The 14,050-nt window shown below is 40.0% G+C and overlaps 1 long non-coding RNA gene across 2 annotated transcripts; it reads left to right on the plus strand.

The window, feature by feature from the left end:
• Positions 1-203: 203 nt before the first annotated feature.
• Positions 204-8,210, plus strand: LOC109870648 (uncharacterized). Of its 2 annotated transcripts, XR_004205643.1 has the most exons (5): positions 204-633; positions 1,106-1,292; positions 4,665-4,700; positions 5,371-5,485; positions 6,261-8,210. It is a non-coding gene; the product is annotated as an uncharacterized LOC109870648 (long non-coding RNA). The 2 variants fall into 2 exon arrangements; XR_004205644.1 differs by lacking the exon at positions 4,665-4,700.
• The last annotated feature ends 5,840 nt before the right edge of the window (positions 8,211-14,050 follow it).

A 14,050-nucleotide genomic window follows, 5' to 3' on the forward strand; every position in this document is an offset into this window, starting at 1 on the left:
AGTACATATACATTTTTATAAACTTGGTGGTTCGAGCCCTGAGTGCTGATTGGCTGACAGCGGTGGTATATCAGACCGTATACCACTGGTATGACAAAACATTTATTTTTACTGCTCTAATTACGTTGGTAGCCAGTTTATAATATCAATAAGGCACCTCGGGGGTTTGTGATATATGGCCAATATATCACAGCTAAGGGCTGTGTTCATGTACTCTGCGTTGCATTGTGCATAAGAACAGCCCTTAGCCGTGGTATATTGGCCATATACCACACCTCCTCAGGCAATATTGCTTAAGTACACCCTCATATATCAAGAATATCAAGTATAACTGAAATTAATGAAAAACTAAATAAATTGTTTAACTAAATGCAACCACAGCATATGGCAGCTCTATAAATTGGCCCATAGCATGATCAATAGTGGAATCTGTTTAGGTAGGGTTTCCATGTCTTGTTACTGTAATTGATGACAACCCCTCATGGCGGTCCATTTGTTAAAAATGTTCCCAGAACCAGGTGCCAGTCAACAGGAATGGCCAAAGTGCCGTGGTGTTTGGCTCTGCTATGTACATCTACGGGGGATACATTGACATGATAGGCTCATCACAGGAGTTTTGGAAGTTAGATTTTGGTGAGTTAGAAGTTTTGGTCGCACTTTATTTGAAGTGCATCTTATGAAGGCTTCATAAAGTATGAATTAAGGCTTTATAAGCACTGTATACATGGGTCAGAAATCATCTGTAACCTTATTTCATGCTGTGGAAAAATTCATAATGTGGCATAACTGTCCGACATAACCATCAATACATTTTTTCACATGTATTAATTATTTATAGAGCATGAAATACAGTTATATATGATTTGTGACCCATTTATGTAGAGGTTTTAAAACCTATATGAATGCTTTATGAAGCCTTTATGAGCTGTATTTCAAATAAAGCGTAGGTATATCCTTTGATTTTCGTGACTATCACTTCAAAAACAATGCTGATGTCATGACTGGAATATGTTTTGAATTGGCCGACACTTCCCCTAACAATGCGTGTGTGTGTGTGTGTGCCTGCGTGCGTGTGTGCCTTCGTCCTTCCATGTATGTGTGTCAGACACCAAGTTGTGGACCCTGCTGGACTGCATCCAGATGGAGGTGGGTCCTGGACCCAGACACAGCCACTCTGCCATGACCGTCCTGGACTGCATGTACCTGTTTGGGGGTCTGAGGGGCCTGAGTGAGCAGAGGGACCTGTGGAGGTGGAACTCCACATGTCACTCCTGGAGCTGTCTCAAAGCCATGTTAGTACCCTGCTCTCTCTATCTCTTTCTCTCTTCCTGCTTCCGGAGTTTCTCTGGGTACTGCAGATCTATAACAATGGGTTTTGAAAGGTTCCATCACTGACAACTTTCAATACCCTTATGGAGGACACCTCTGAGACTATCCCATTGTACGGGGCAAGCTAAATCAATATAGGCATGGTTTCCGGATGGGGAAAGAGGATACGAGCTGGTGGATGTAGACCGAGGGGGAATGGGCTGGTGTTATATTAATTTATCTTTGATTTAAAAAAATTGACCTGTAACCCCCCCCCCCCCCCCTCCCATAAAAAAAGACTAAAATAAATAAAAAGTTGGTCACAAAAAAGAAATTGAAGTGAACTACCTCAATAGCCTTATAGAAGACACTTTCACAGTGAAGATGCTTCTAAACCAGCATAAAAAGTACCTTCTCTTCATTGGTTTTATTTGCTTAATCATCATTCACTATCAATTGTTACTCTTGAATTTAAAAAACGGCGGTTTGAGTACACACAGCACGAGGTAAATCAACATTCTAAGTTATGTGATCTTTGCCACACAAAGAAAAAAAGAAAAACAATAGACAAATTGTGTTGGTTGTTTAACAATGGCATTGTGTTTTTTTGTTTTTTTGTTTTTGGGGGGGGGGTAGATCAGCTTCAATATTGCAGATAGATTGTAGCTTCCATCAATGTAATTGTCTGCATTCTTCCAATCCACCATAAATATATATACAGCACGAATCAAACGTTTGCACACAACTACTCATTCAAGGGTTTCTCTTTATTTTTTTGTTATGTTCTACATTGTAGGATAATAGTGAAGACATCCAAACTATGAAAGAACACATATGGAATCATGTAGTAACCAAAAAAGTGTTAAACAAATCAAAATAGATTGTATTTTTGATTCATCAAAGTAGCCACCCTTTGCCATGTTGACAGCTTTGCACACTCTTGGCATTCTATCAACCAGGTTCACCTGAAGGCTTTTCGACTCGTCTTGAAGAATTTCCCACTTACGCTGAGCACACCAAACCATCTCATTTGGATTGAGGTCGGGTGATTGTGGAGGCCAGGTCCTCTGATGCAGCACTCTTTCAGTCTCTTTATTGGCCAAATAGCCCTTACACAGCCTGAATGTGTGTTGGGTCATTGTCCTGTTGAAAAAGAAAGGATAGTCCCACTAAGCAGGTAGCCTAGTGGTTAGAGCTTTGGACTAGTAACCGGAAGGTTGCAAGTTCAAATCCCCGAGCTGACAAGGTACAAATCTGTCGTTCTGCCCCTGAACAGGCAGTTAACCCACTGTTCCTAGGCCGTCATTGAAAATAAGAATTTGTTCTTAACTGACTTGCCTGGTTAAATAAAGATAAAAAATCAAATTAATAAATAAGCGCAAACCAGATGGGATGGCATATCGCTGCAGAATGCTGTAGTAGCCATGCTGGTTAAGTGTGCCTTGAATTCTAAATGATAGTGTCACCAACAAACCATCCCACCTCCTCCTCCATGCTTCACGGTGGGAACTACACATGCGGGGACCATCCGTTCACCTACTCTGCATCTCACAAAGACACAGCGGTTGGATTTCAAATTTGGACACATCAGACCAAAGGAAAAGTCTCCACCAGTCTAATGTCCATTGCTCAAGTTTCTTGGCCCAAGCAAGTCTCTTCTTCTTATTGGTGTCCTTTAGTATTGGTTTCTTTGCAGCAATTCGACCATGAAGGCCTGATTCACGCAATTTCCTCTGAACAGCTGATGTTGAGATGTGTCTGTTACTTAAACTCTGTGAAGCATTTATTTGGGCTGCAGATAATTGCCGATTTCTGAGGCTGGTAACTAACTCTGCAGCAGAGATAACTCTCTTGTTGGGTGTTCCTTTCCTGTGGCGGTCTTCATGAGAGCCAGTTTCCTCATAGCGCTTGATGGTTTTTGCAACTGCACATGAAGAAAGTTCTTGACATTTTCCAGATTGACTGACCTTCATGTCTTGAAATAATGATGGACTGACGTTTCTCTTTTCTTATTTGAGCTGTTCTTGCCATAATATGGACTTGGTCTTTTACCAAATAGGGCTGTCTTCTGTATTCCACCCCACCTTGTCACAACACAACTGATTGGCTCAAACGCATTAAGAAGGACAGAAATTCCACAAATTAACTTTTAACAATGCACACCTGTTAATTGAAATGCATACCTCATGAAGCTAGTTGAGAGAATGCCAAGAGTATGTAAAGGGTGGCTACTTTGAAGAATCTCAAATATAACATATATTTTGATCAGTTTAACACTTTGGTTAATACATAATTCCATATGTGTTATTTCATAGTTTTGATGTCTTCACTATTATACTACAATGTAGAAAGTAAGAAAAAAAATAAAGGAAAACCCTGTATCTTGCCTATGCTGCTCTGTACCATCACTCATTCATATATCCTTATGTACATATTCTTTATCCCCTTACACTGTGTATTTTTTGGAATTGTTAATTAGATTACTTGTTCGTTATTACTGCATTGTCGGAACTAGAAGCACAAGCATTTCGCTACACTCGCATTAACATCTGCTAACCATGTGTATGTGACAAATAAAATTTGATTTGATTTGATTTGATTCGATTTGAATGAGTAGGTGTCCGAACCTTTGACTGGTACTGTACATACATACAGGGCGGCAGGTAGCCTAGTGGTCAGAGTGTTGGACCAGTAACCGGAAGGTTGGAAGATGAAATCCCTGAGCCGACAAGGTAAAAATCTGTCGTTCTGCCCCGTGTTCACACGGCAGTAAATCCACTGTTCCTAGGCCGTCATTGAAAATAAGAATTTGTTCTTAACGGACTTGCCTAGTTAAAAAGAGGTAAAGAAATACACATAGAGTATATTCACATATATGTGATTTTATTACTTTGTAACCCTACCACCCCTCCCCTAATTGGAGTAAACTAGTGAACAACAACGCTTAGGCTTCTACTTGCAGCTCATACATACTATATACATTTTACGGGAACAGAATATTTTACAATAGTTATATTTTGTTTGATTTTACTCCTCTAACAACCTCTCCCATCTATTTCTTTCACAGACGTTTTGAACCTATATACGTTTTATAGACACAGTATGTTATACATTAGTTATGTTGCTGTTATTAGTTGTTATTATTCCCAACCTTCAGCTCCATTCAACCACTCCCAAATATCACTTAACACCATCCATATTGGATTTCTATTTGCCATATATTTTTCAACTGTGCTGTGATGTTTCACAAAAGTTCTGAACCTTTCTATTCTCATAATTTCAGATTGTAAATTAAGAACAAACATTTTTGATAAAAGTACTATTATATTATTGATTGATTGACTATGACTTTTCAGATCACCCAGTAGTGCTATCTGCAGAGTTAACTCCAGGTAAATGTTCCAATTCTTCAGCCATTCCTGGACCTGTAACCAAAAACAAGCTACATATGTACCAAAACAGTACCAAAACAAATGATCTAATGATTCTGTCTCTTCGCAGCTAAATCTGTAGAGCTGGGAAGTTTGTATCCCCCATATATATAACATTCTATTGGTTGCAAGAATTTTGAATAATCATGTAAAATGAATAATTATATGTTTTGAATCCAGCATCATTTTGTGTATCAGTTCATAAACCATGTGCCATGGAATCAGTAAGTCAAAAGTCTCTTCCCAACTATTTTACAATCTATATTGCAGTTGTCCATTTTTTGGTCTTTAAATGAAACTGGTATGCTTTTTTGTTTATCACAATTTTCTTGAACCAATTCTGGTCTTTAATGCAGGGCCGACAGACTAGTTCCTTACTTCCCCCCCTTCCACATTCCTCTTCCATTTTTGCGGTAGTGCTGCAATTAGTTGGTTGTAATTTTGGGTAGAGAAGAAATGTCCATATATATTTCTGTTAGCTGCATGTGTGACATAACTCCACCAGTCCTATTTATGATATCATTTACGAAGATTTAAAAAAATATATATTATTACTTTTTATTTTTTTTGTCTAGTATATTTGAGTTTAACCACAATATTTGTTGTATTATTTGTTCTGTTTTGACATCAGCAAACCTCTCACCCACAAGACGAAATACACGCTGTCTGCCATCTAGCCAGTACAGTTGATACCGGGATTCATCTATGAAGAGCACACTTCTCCAGCATGCCATTGGCAATCGCAGGTGAGCATTTGCCCACTGAAGTCGGTTACGACACCGAATTGCAGTCAGGTCAAGACCCTGGTGAGGACGACAAGCATGCAGATGAGCTTCCCTGAGACGGTTTCTGACAGTTTGTACAGATATTCTTTGCTTGTGCAAAATCAGTTTCATCAGCTGTCCGGGTGGCTGGTCTCAGACGATCCCGCAGGTGCAGAAGCCAGATGTGGAGGTCCTGGGCTGGCGTGGTTACATGTTCAGCGGTTGTGAGGCCAGTTCGAAGTACTGCCAAATTCTCTAAAATGACGTTGGAGGTGGCTTATGGTAGAGAAATGAACATTAAATTCTCTGGCAACCGCTCTGGTAGACATTCCTGTAGTCTGCATGCCAAATGCACAATCTCTCAAAACTTGAAACATCTGTGGCATTGTGTTGTGTGACAAAACTACAAATTTTAGAGTGGCCTGTTTTAATCAGCTTCCTGATAAGCCACACCTGTCAGGTGGATGGATTATCTTGGCAAAAGATAAATGCTCACTAACAGGGATGTAAACAAATTTGTGCACAAAATATGAGAGAAATAAGCTTTTTGTGCGTAAGGAAAATTACTGGGATCTTTTATTTCAGCTCATGAAACATGGGACCAACACTTTACATGCTATGTTTATATTTTTGTTCAGTAAATCAGTCAGAATTAAGAGAAAGATCTAGAGTGTGTTTGCTGAAGCAAATTACACTAAATATATGATATAATAATATAATGTATGCCATTTAGCATGCATTTTCTCCACAAGTACAGCTTCACCACCCAGACCTGGGTGAAGCGAGCCGTGCTACCCAGCTCCAACCCTCCACCCCACAGGATCTACCACTGCTGTGCTGGCCTAGGCCCCAGCTACCAACCTGTCGTGACCACCACCACCAGCACCACCCTGACCCCCAGCATCACCATCAGAAACAGTCTGGACAGCAATCTACAGTCATTCCAAAACAAATGCTTCCCTTCCTCCTCAGAGTTAGAGGGCACTATAGAGCTACGTTAAGTAGCTCAGAAAAGCTATTGACTGAACTGGGGGACTATTGTAATGGTCTAAGTGGGAACAATGCAGATAAAGTTGAATCATAAAGTTACTGATCCCGTCCCCCATGTCAAACACTTGGATTCTGAAGGTGGGATTTTTAAGGGGATAGGGTAACATCACACTAACTCTTATTTTAATACACTATTGGTAACATGATATTATATTACCTAGCTTAAATAAGTAACGCCTTGTAAGCAACATCAGAGAAGGCGTGTTTGCAGAGGGGTCGTAGTTTATAAAGCTAGATAGCTACTCTACTGGTGCCAAAATTGGACTGTATGGTGTCAGCAAATGTAATTAAAAGATGACACTTCACCTATGGCAATGATACTTATATGTTTCCCCTTTCATCTGTGTCTGGTGTTAACTAGTTAATGGCTAGCTAGATCTTCATCTGTGTCTGGTGTTAACTAGTTAATGGCTAGCTAGATCTTCATCTGTGTCTGGTGTTAACTAGTTACTGGCTAGCTAGATCTTCATCTGTGTCTGGTGTTAACTAGTTACTGGCTAGCTAGATCTTCATCTGTGTCTGGTGTTAACTAGTTACTGGCTAGCTAGATCTTCATCTGTGTCTGGTGTTAACTAGTTAATGGCTAGCTAGATCTTCATCTGTGTCTGGTGTTAACTAGTTACTGGCTAGCTAGATCTTCATCTGTGTCTGGTGTTAACTAGTTAATGGCTAGCTAGATCTTCATCTGTGTCTGGTGTTAACTAGTTAATGGCTAGCTAGGTCTTCATCTGTGTCTGGTGTTAACTAGTTACTGGCTAGCTAGATCTTCATCTGTGTCTGGTGTTAACTAGTTACTGGCTAGCTAGATCTTCATCTGTGTCTGGTGTTAACTAGTTACTGGCTAGCTAGATCTTCATCTGTGTCTGGTGTTAACTAGTTACTGGCTAGCTAGATCTTCATCTGTGTCTGGTGTTAACTAGTTACTGGCTAGCTAGATCTTCATCTGTGTCTGGTGTTAACTAGTTAATGGCTAGCTAGATCTTCATCTGTGTCTGGTGTTAACTAGTTACTGGCTAGCTAGATCTTCATCTGTGTCTGGTGTTAACTAGTTAATGGCTAGCTAGATCTTCATCTGTGTCTGGTGTTAACTAGTTAATGGCTAGCTAGGTCTTCATCTGTGTCTGGTGTTAACTAGTTACTGGCTAGCTAGATCTTCATCTGTGTCTGGTGTTAACTAGTTACTGGCTAGCTAGATCTTTATCTGTGTCTGGTGTTAACTAGTTAATGGCTAGCTAGATCTTCATCTGTGTCTGGTGTTAACTAGTTAATGGCTAGCTAGGTCTTCATCTGTGTCTGGAGTGAACTAGATAACGGCTAGCTAGGTCTTCATCTGTGTCTGGTATTAGCTAGTTAATGGCTAGCTAGATCTTCAGCCAGCATGGAACAAGATGGTTGTTGAAAACTCTGACGCAGTTGTCATGTCAACACATCTGTCAGTGCTGCTGTGAACTGCGTCAATAAAAGACATGCCAAAAGGGAGATGTGTACATATAGATTTTCCATAATTGATGCAATTTCAATGTTTGTTGCTTTGCTTATTTCCAATTTGTTTTTATACGTTTTTACTGAAACACTGTCAGTCAAAGTGAGCTCATGATTATTGGCTCCCCGCTCACTTAGCCTCCTTTCAAAAATGGTTGTGTGCATTTCTTTCCCCAAAAAAATATTACGGTTGATATTTTAATCGCTCAAAATACTATTTTATATGGGAATCAGAATGATTGTTCGGGACCTTTTAGTGGTTGAATATTTACCCATGTCCATTTGATCTGTTTCGCACAGTAATCACATCCAGATGAGAAGCCTTTGTTTAGGCATCTAGAAGTGAAAGTGATATAAAACACCTAGTATTTATTCAATGCTGTAATAAGCAAATGCCTACAGCTAACCTGCTTGGTATAATCTCTTGTAATTACAGTAAAATACAGTAGAAATAATTTTCTTACAGTTTAATAGAAGCATTTACTGTACTGTGTTTCATTGCCCCGGCATCATCGTGAATATCTCAGTATTGTATTGACACTATCCAGAGATATATCATAAGATTTCTTGTTGTAATTAAACTTCTTTGTGAGGTTTAAATTAACTGCGGTTGGCTTCTAATATGTTGCATTACCGCCCCCAACTGAACAATACTATAGATCTATTACACTTTACGATAAGAAATGGGAAAGGGGAACCGTAAAAATATACAGTCGGAAGTCTACATACACCCTAGACAAGTACATTTAAACTCAGTTTTCACAATTCCTGACATTTAATCCTTGTAAAAATTCCCCGTATTAGGTCAGCTAGGATCACCACTTTATTTTAAGAACGTGAAATGTCAGAATAATAGTAGAGAGAATGATTTATTTCAGCTTTTATTTCTTTCATCACATTCCCAGTGGGTCAGAAGTTTACATACACTCAATTAGTATTTGGTAGCATTGCCTTTAAATTGTTTAACTTGGGTCAAACGTTTCGGGTAGCCTTCCACAAGCTTTCCACAATAAATTGGGTGAATTTTGGCCCATTCCTCCATGACAGAGCTGGTGTAACTGAGTCAGGTTTGTAGACCTCCTTGCTCGCACACGCTTTTTCAGTTCTGCCCACACATTTTCTATAGGATTGAGGTCAGGGCTTTGTGATGGCCACTCCAATACCTTGACTTTGTTGTCCTTATTAAGCCATATTTCCACAACTTCCTGAAGTATGCTTGGGGTCATTGTCCATTTGGAGGACCCATTTGCGACCAAGTTTCAACCTCATGACTGATGTCTTGAGATGTTGCTTCAACATATCCAAAAAACTTTCCTACCTCATGAAGCCATCTATTTTGTGAATTGCACCAGTCCCTCCTGCATCAAAGCACCCCCACAACATGATGCTGTCACCGCCCACCCTTCTTTGGCAAACCTTCCCCTTTTTCCTCCAAACATAATGATGGTCCTTATGGCCAAACAGTTTTATTTCTGTTTCATCAGAACAGAGGACATTTCTCCAAAAAGTACGATCTTTGTCCCCATGTGCAGTTGCAAACTGTAGTCTGGCTTTTACATGGCGGTTTTGGAGCAGTGGCTTCTTCCTTGCTGAGCGGCCTTTCAGGTTATGTCTTTCTAGGACTTGTTTTACTGTGGATATAGATACTTTTGTACCTTTTTGCTCCAGCATCTTCACAAAGTCCTTTGCTGTTGTTCTGGGATTGATTTGCACTTTTCGCACCAAAGTACGTTCACCTCTAGGAGACAGAACACGTCTTCTTCCTGACCTGTATGATGGCTGCGTGGTCCCTAGTTGTTTATACTTGCATACTATTGTTTGTACAGATTAACGTGATACCTTCAAGCGTTTGGAAATTGCTCCCAAGGATGAACCAGACTTACCATTTTTTTCTGAGGTCTTGGCTGATTTATTTAGATTTTCCCATGATGTCAAGCAAAAAGGCACTGAGTTTGAAGGTAGGCCTTGAAATACATCCACAGGTACACCTCCAATTGACTTAAACTATGTTAATTAGCCTATCAGAAGCTTTGAAAGCCATGACATCATTTTCAGAAATTTTTTGTTTTAAGGCACAGTCAACTTAGTGTATGTAAACCTTTGACCCACGGGAATTGTGATACAGTGAATTATAGGTAAAATAATCTGTCTGTAAACAATTTTTGGAAAAATTACTTGTGTCATGCACAAAGTAGATGTCCTAATTGACTTGCCAAATTAATAAGAAATTTGAAAAACGAGTTTTAATGACTCCAACCTAAGTGTATGTAAACTTCCGACTTGAACTGTATATATACAGTACCAGTCAAATTATTTGGACACACCTACTCATTCCAGGGTTTTTCTTTATTTTTACAATTTTTTACATTGTAGAATAATAGTGAAGAAATCAAAACAATGAAATAACACATATGGAATCACGTAGTAACCAAGAAAGTGTTAAACAAATCAAAATATATTCTATATTTGAGATTCTTCAAAGTAGCCACCCTTTGCCTTGCTGACAGCTTTGCCCACTCTTAGCATTCTCTCAACTAGCTTCACCTGGAATACTTTTCCAATAGTCTTGAAGGAGTTCCCACATAGGTTGAACACTTGTTGGCTGCTTTTCCTTCACTCTGCGGTCCATCACCTTATTCCACTACTTAAACCCTATCTGATCCTACCCCAGGCCAAAAGACTGAGAGGATGTGACACCACCACTTAACACATGCTGTAACTCTTCTGAAGTCAAATCTCATACCCCCAAGCAATGTTCCCTTCATTTTTTCTTCCAGCACTGAGCAAATTCCAGGTCTGCTGAGTTCAAACTTCTGTGCAACTCCGTGCAATTCTGTGCAACTTCTTGCATGCGCTTATTGTGAACACTGAGGCTGTACCCACTTTAAGTTACAGTTATAACAGTGGCCAAGTAGACAACTGTGGCTACTTGATCATAATGTACAGTGCATTCTTAAAGTATTCAGACCCCTTGATTTTATCCACATTTTATTACGTTAAAACGTTATTCTAAAATTGATAATTGTATTTTTCATCAATCTACACACAATACTGACAAAGCAAAAACTGTTTTTTAGAAATGTTTGCAAATTTATAAAACATTAACAAAAAAGGATATTGCATTTACATAAGTTTTCAGAACATTTACTCAGTAGTTTGTTGAAAGACATTTGGCAGCGATTACTACCTCAAGGCTTCTTGGGTATGATGCTACAAGCTTGGCACACCTGTACTTAAGGAGTTCCTCCCATTCTTCTCTGCAGATCTTCTCAAGCTCTGTCAGGTTCGATGTGGAGCATTTTTTCTTTTTTCAGGTATTTTATTTTATTTTACCTTTATTTAACCCGTTATTTTCAATGACGGCCTGGGAACAGTGGGTTAACTGCCTGTTCAGGGGCAGTACAACAGATTTGTACCTTGTCAGCTCAGGGGTTTGAACTCGCAACCTTCTGGTTACTAGTCCAACGCTCTAACCACTAGGCTACCCTGCCGCCCCTACAGCGATGTTCGTAGGGTTCAAGTCCAGGCTCTGACTGGGCCACTCATGGACATTCAGAGACTTGTCCTTTGTGCGTTGCCTTGGTTGTGTGGGCCGTTGTCTTGTTGGAAGGTGAACCTTTGCCTCAATCTGAGGTCCGGAGCAAGTTTTCATCAAGGATCTCTCTGTACTTTGCTCCGTTCATCTTTCCATCGATCCTGACTAGTCTTCCAGTCCGTGCCCCTGAAAAACATCCCCATAGCATGATGCTGCCACCACCATGCTTCGCCGTAGGGATGGTGCCAGGTTTCATCCAAACGTGACACTTAGCATTCAGGGCAAAGTTCAATCTTCTTTCTCATGGTCTGAGAGTCCTTTAGATTCCTTTTGGCAAACTCCAAGCGGGCTGTCAGATGCCTTTTACTGAGGAGTGACAATTTATTTTGCCTCACGGCTTGGTTTTTGCTCTGACATGCACTGTCAACTGTGGGATCTTAAATAGACAGGTGTGTGCCTTTCCAAATCATGCCCAATCAATTGAATTTACCACAGGTGGATCCAATCAAACATCTCAAGGATGATACATGGAGACAAAATGCACCTGAGCTAAATTTCGAATCATAGCAAAGGGTCTGAATACTTACGTAAATAAGGTATTTCAATTTGTATTTGTAATAAATTTGTAAACATTTCTAAAAACCTGTTTTTCACTTTGTCATTATTTGGTATTGTGTGTAGATTGATGAGGAAATGGTTTCATTTAATCCATTTTAGAATAAAGCTGTAACGTAACAAAATGAGGAAAATGTCAAGGGGTCTGAAGACTTTCCGAATGCACTGTAGGTCTATCAGAGTGGCCTACCATCAAAAACAATCGAGAAAATGCATCCCATAACATTTAACATGGAAATAGCTGTTCTATCATTCAGCCCACAGTAGCAACCAATGTGTGGTGTTCAATTTAGGCCTATATTCCATGAGACTTTAGGAAAAAATATGCAGGGCTTGACAATAAGCTGTTTATCCACTTCTCCTTCAGACAAGGAGGTGATTGAAAATGTGTTGTTTGATCCAAGAAACGACTTCATTATTATTCCCATACCATTATTACTGAGAATCAGACTAATTTGGCTACCCTCTGCCTATTGGCTACTTAGCTTATTCAAACCTGTCTCAAAAACCAACCATTTAAGACAGAGAAATGATGTTCTTTACCTGACTCGCTTTTCAAAGATGTCTAGAAACGCTCACGTTTTGTGCTGTTGTAGGAAGCAACCACTCTCCCATTGTTGACTAGAAATTAGCTATAACTGGGCTAATAACTAACTTACTCTGGAATAATGGGGCGGTAGGTAGCCTAGTGGTTAGAGCATTGGACTTGTAACCGAAAGGTTGCAAGATTGCAATCCCCAAACGGACAAGGTAAAAATCTGTTGTTCTGCCTCTGAACAAGGTATTAACCCACTGTTCCTAGGACGTCACTGAAAATAATGTGTTCTTAACTGACTTGCCTAGTTAAATAAATGTAAAATAAAATATGAACAAATGTGCACATATGGCTACATGTAGCTCTCACTTTGATCTCAAAACAAGAGCATCTACTCATGACCACTCATGCTGTAAACACAGTCCAGTTCAAAGTGAATGGCATATCTATTTGTATATACGTTGTAGGGATATTGCAGCTCTGATTGGTTAAGCTGCACCGGAGTCTATAGAGTACAGGCTGAGTCATGCCTGTCAATGCAATAGAATCCTACTCCTGTTGTAAGAACCGATGCTGGAGATGAGAAGCAGGTTCAGGGAGTTGAACATTTAATGAACAGACAAGTGCCAGAACAAGACCATCGTCCGCACAGGGGGGACAAAGCGACAATAATGTTGAAGCGGGGAACAACCTCGGGAACAGACAGATATAGGGGAGGTAATGAAGGCAGGTGATTGAGTCCATGTGAGTCCAATGAATCGCTGATGTGAGTGACAAGGGAAACAGGTGTGCGTAATGATGGTGGCAGGAGTGTGTAGTGCTGGGCAGCCTGGCGCCCTCGAGCGCCAGGGAGGGAGAGCAGGAGCAGTTATGACAACTGTGCATTCTGCCTACAAGAACATCTCTTGCATAGTTAGTTTTGCATACTAAGTCTTGCATAGTTGGTTTTGTTTCGGTATGTTACATTGAAAGTGGCCAATATTGGCAATTCCCACAGTAGAAGGAAACGTTGATAGTGTTAATTAAAGGGGAAAACTAGAATGTTGAATGAAGTTCAATCTCATGCTTCTCTGCGTGGGCTGATATTTCTTCTGCTGCTGCAGTCCCAGGGGAGCTGCACAGCTTAAAGGGAACATTTCCCCCAAGTACTTCTCTGCAGCTGCCACCACAACATTTATTTCCTGTGACTCACGTTCTATCTCTGCGGAACAGTTGATAACCATTGCTATGAAGCCGACCTTACTGAAACATACACTGAGTGTACAAAACATCAAGGACACCTTCCTAATATTAAGTTGCACCCTCCTTTGACCTCAGAATAGCCTCAATT

The sequence above is a fragment of the Oncorhynchus kisutch genome, linkage group LG26 (genome assembly GCF_002021735.2).
Source record: "Oncorhynchus kisutch isolate 150728-3 linkage group LG26, Okis_V2, whole genome shotgun sequence".
Taxonomy (NCBI): Eukaryota; Metazoa; Chordata; class Actinopteri; order Salmoniformes; family Salmonidae; genus Oncorhynchus; species Oncorhynchus kisutch.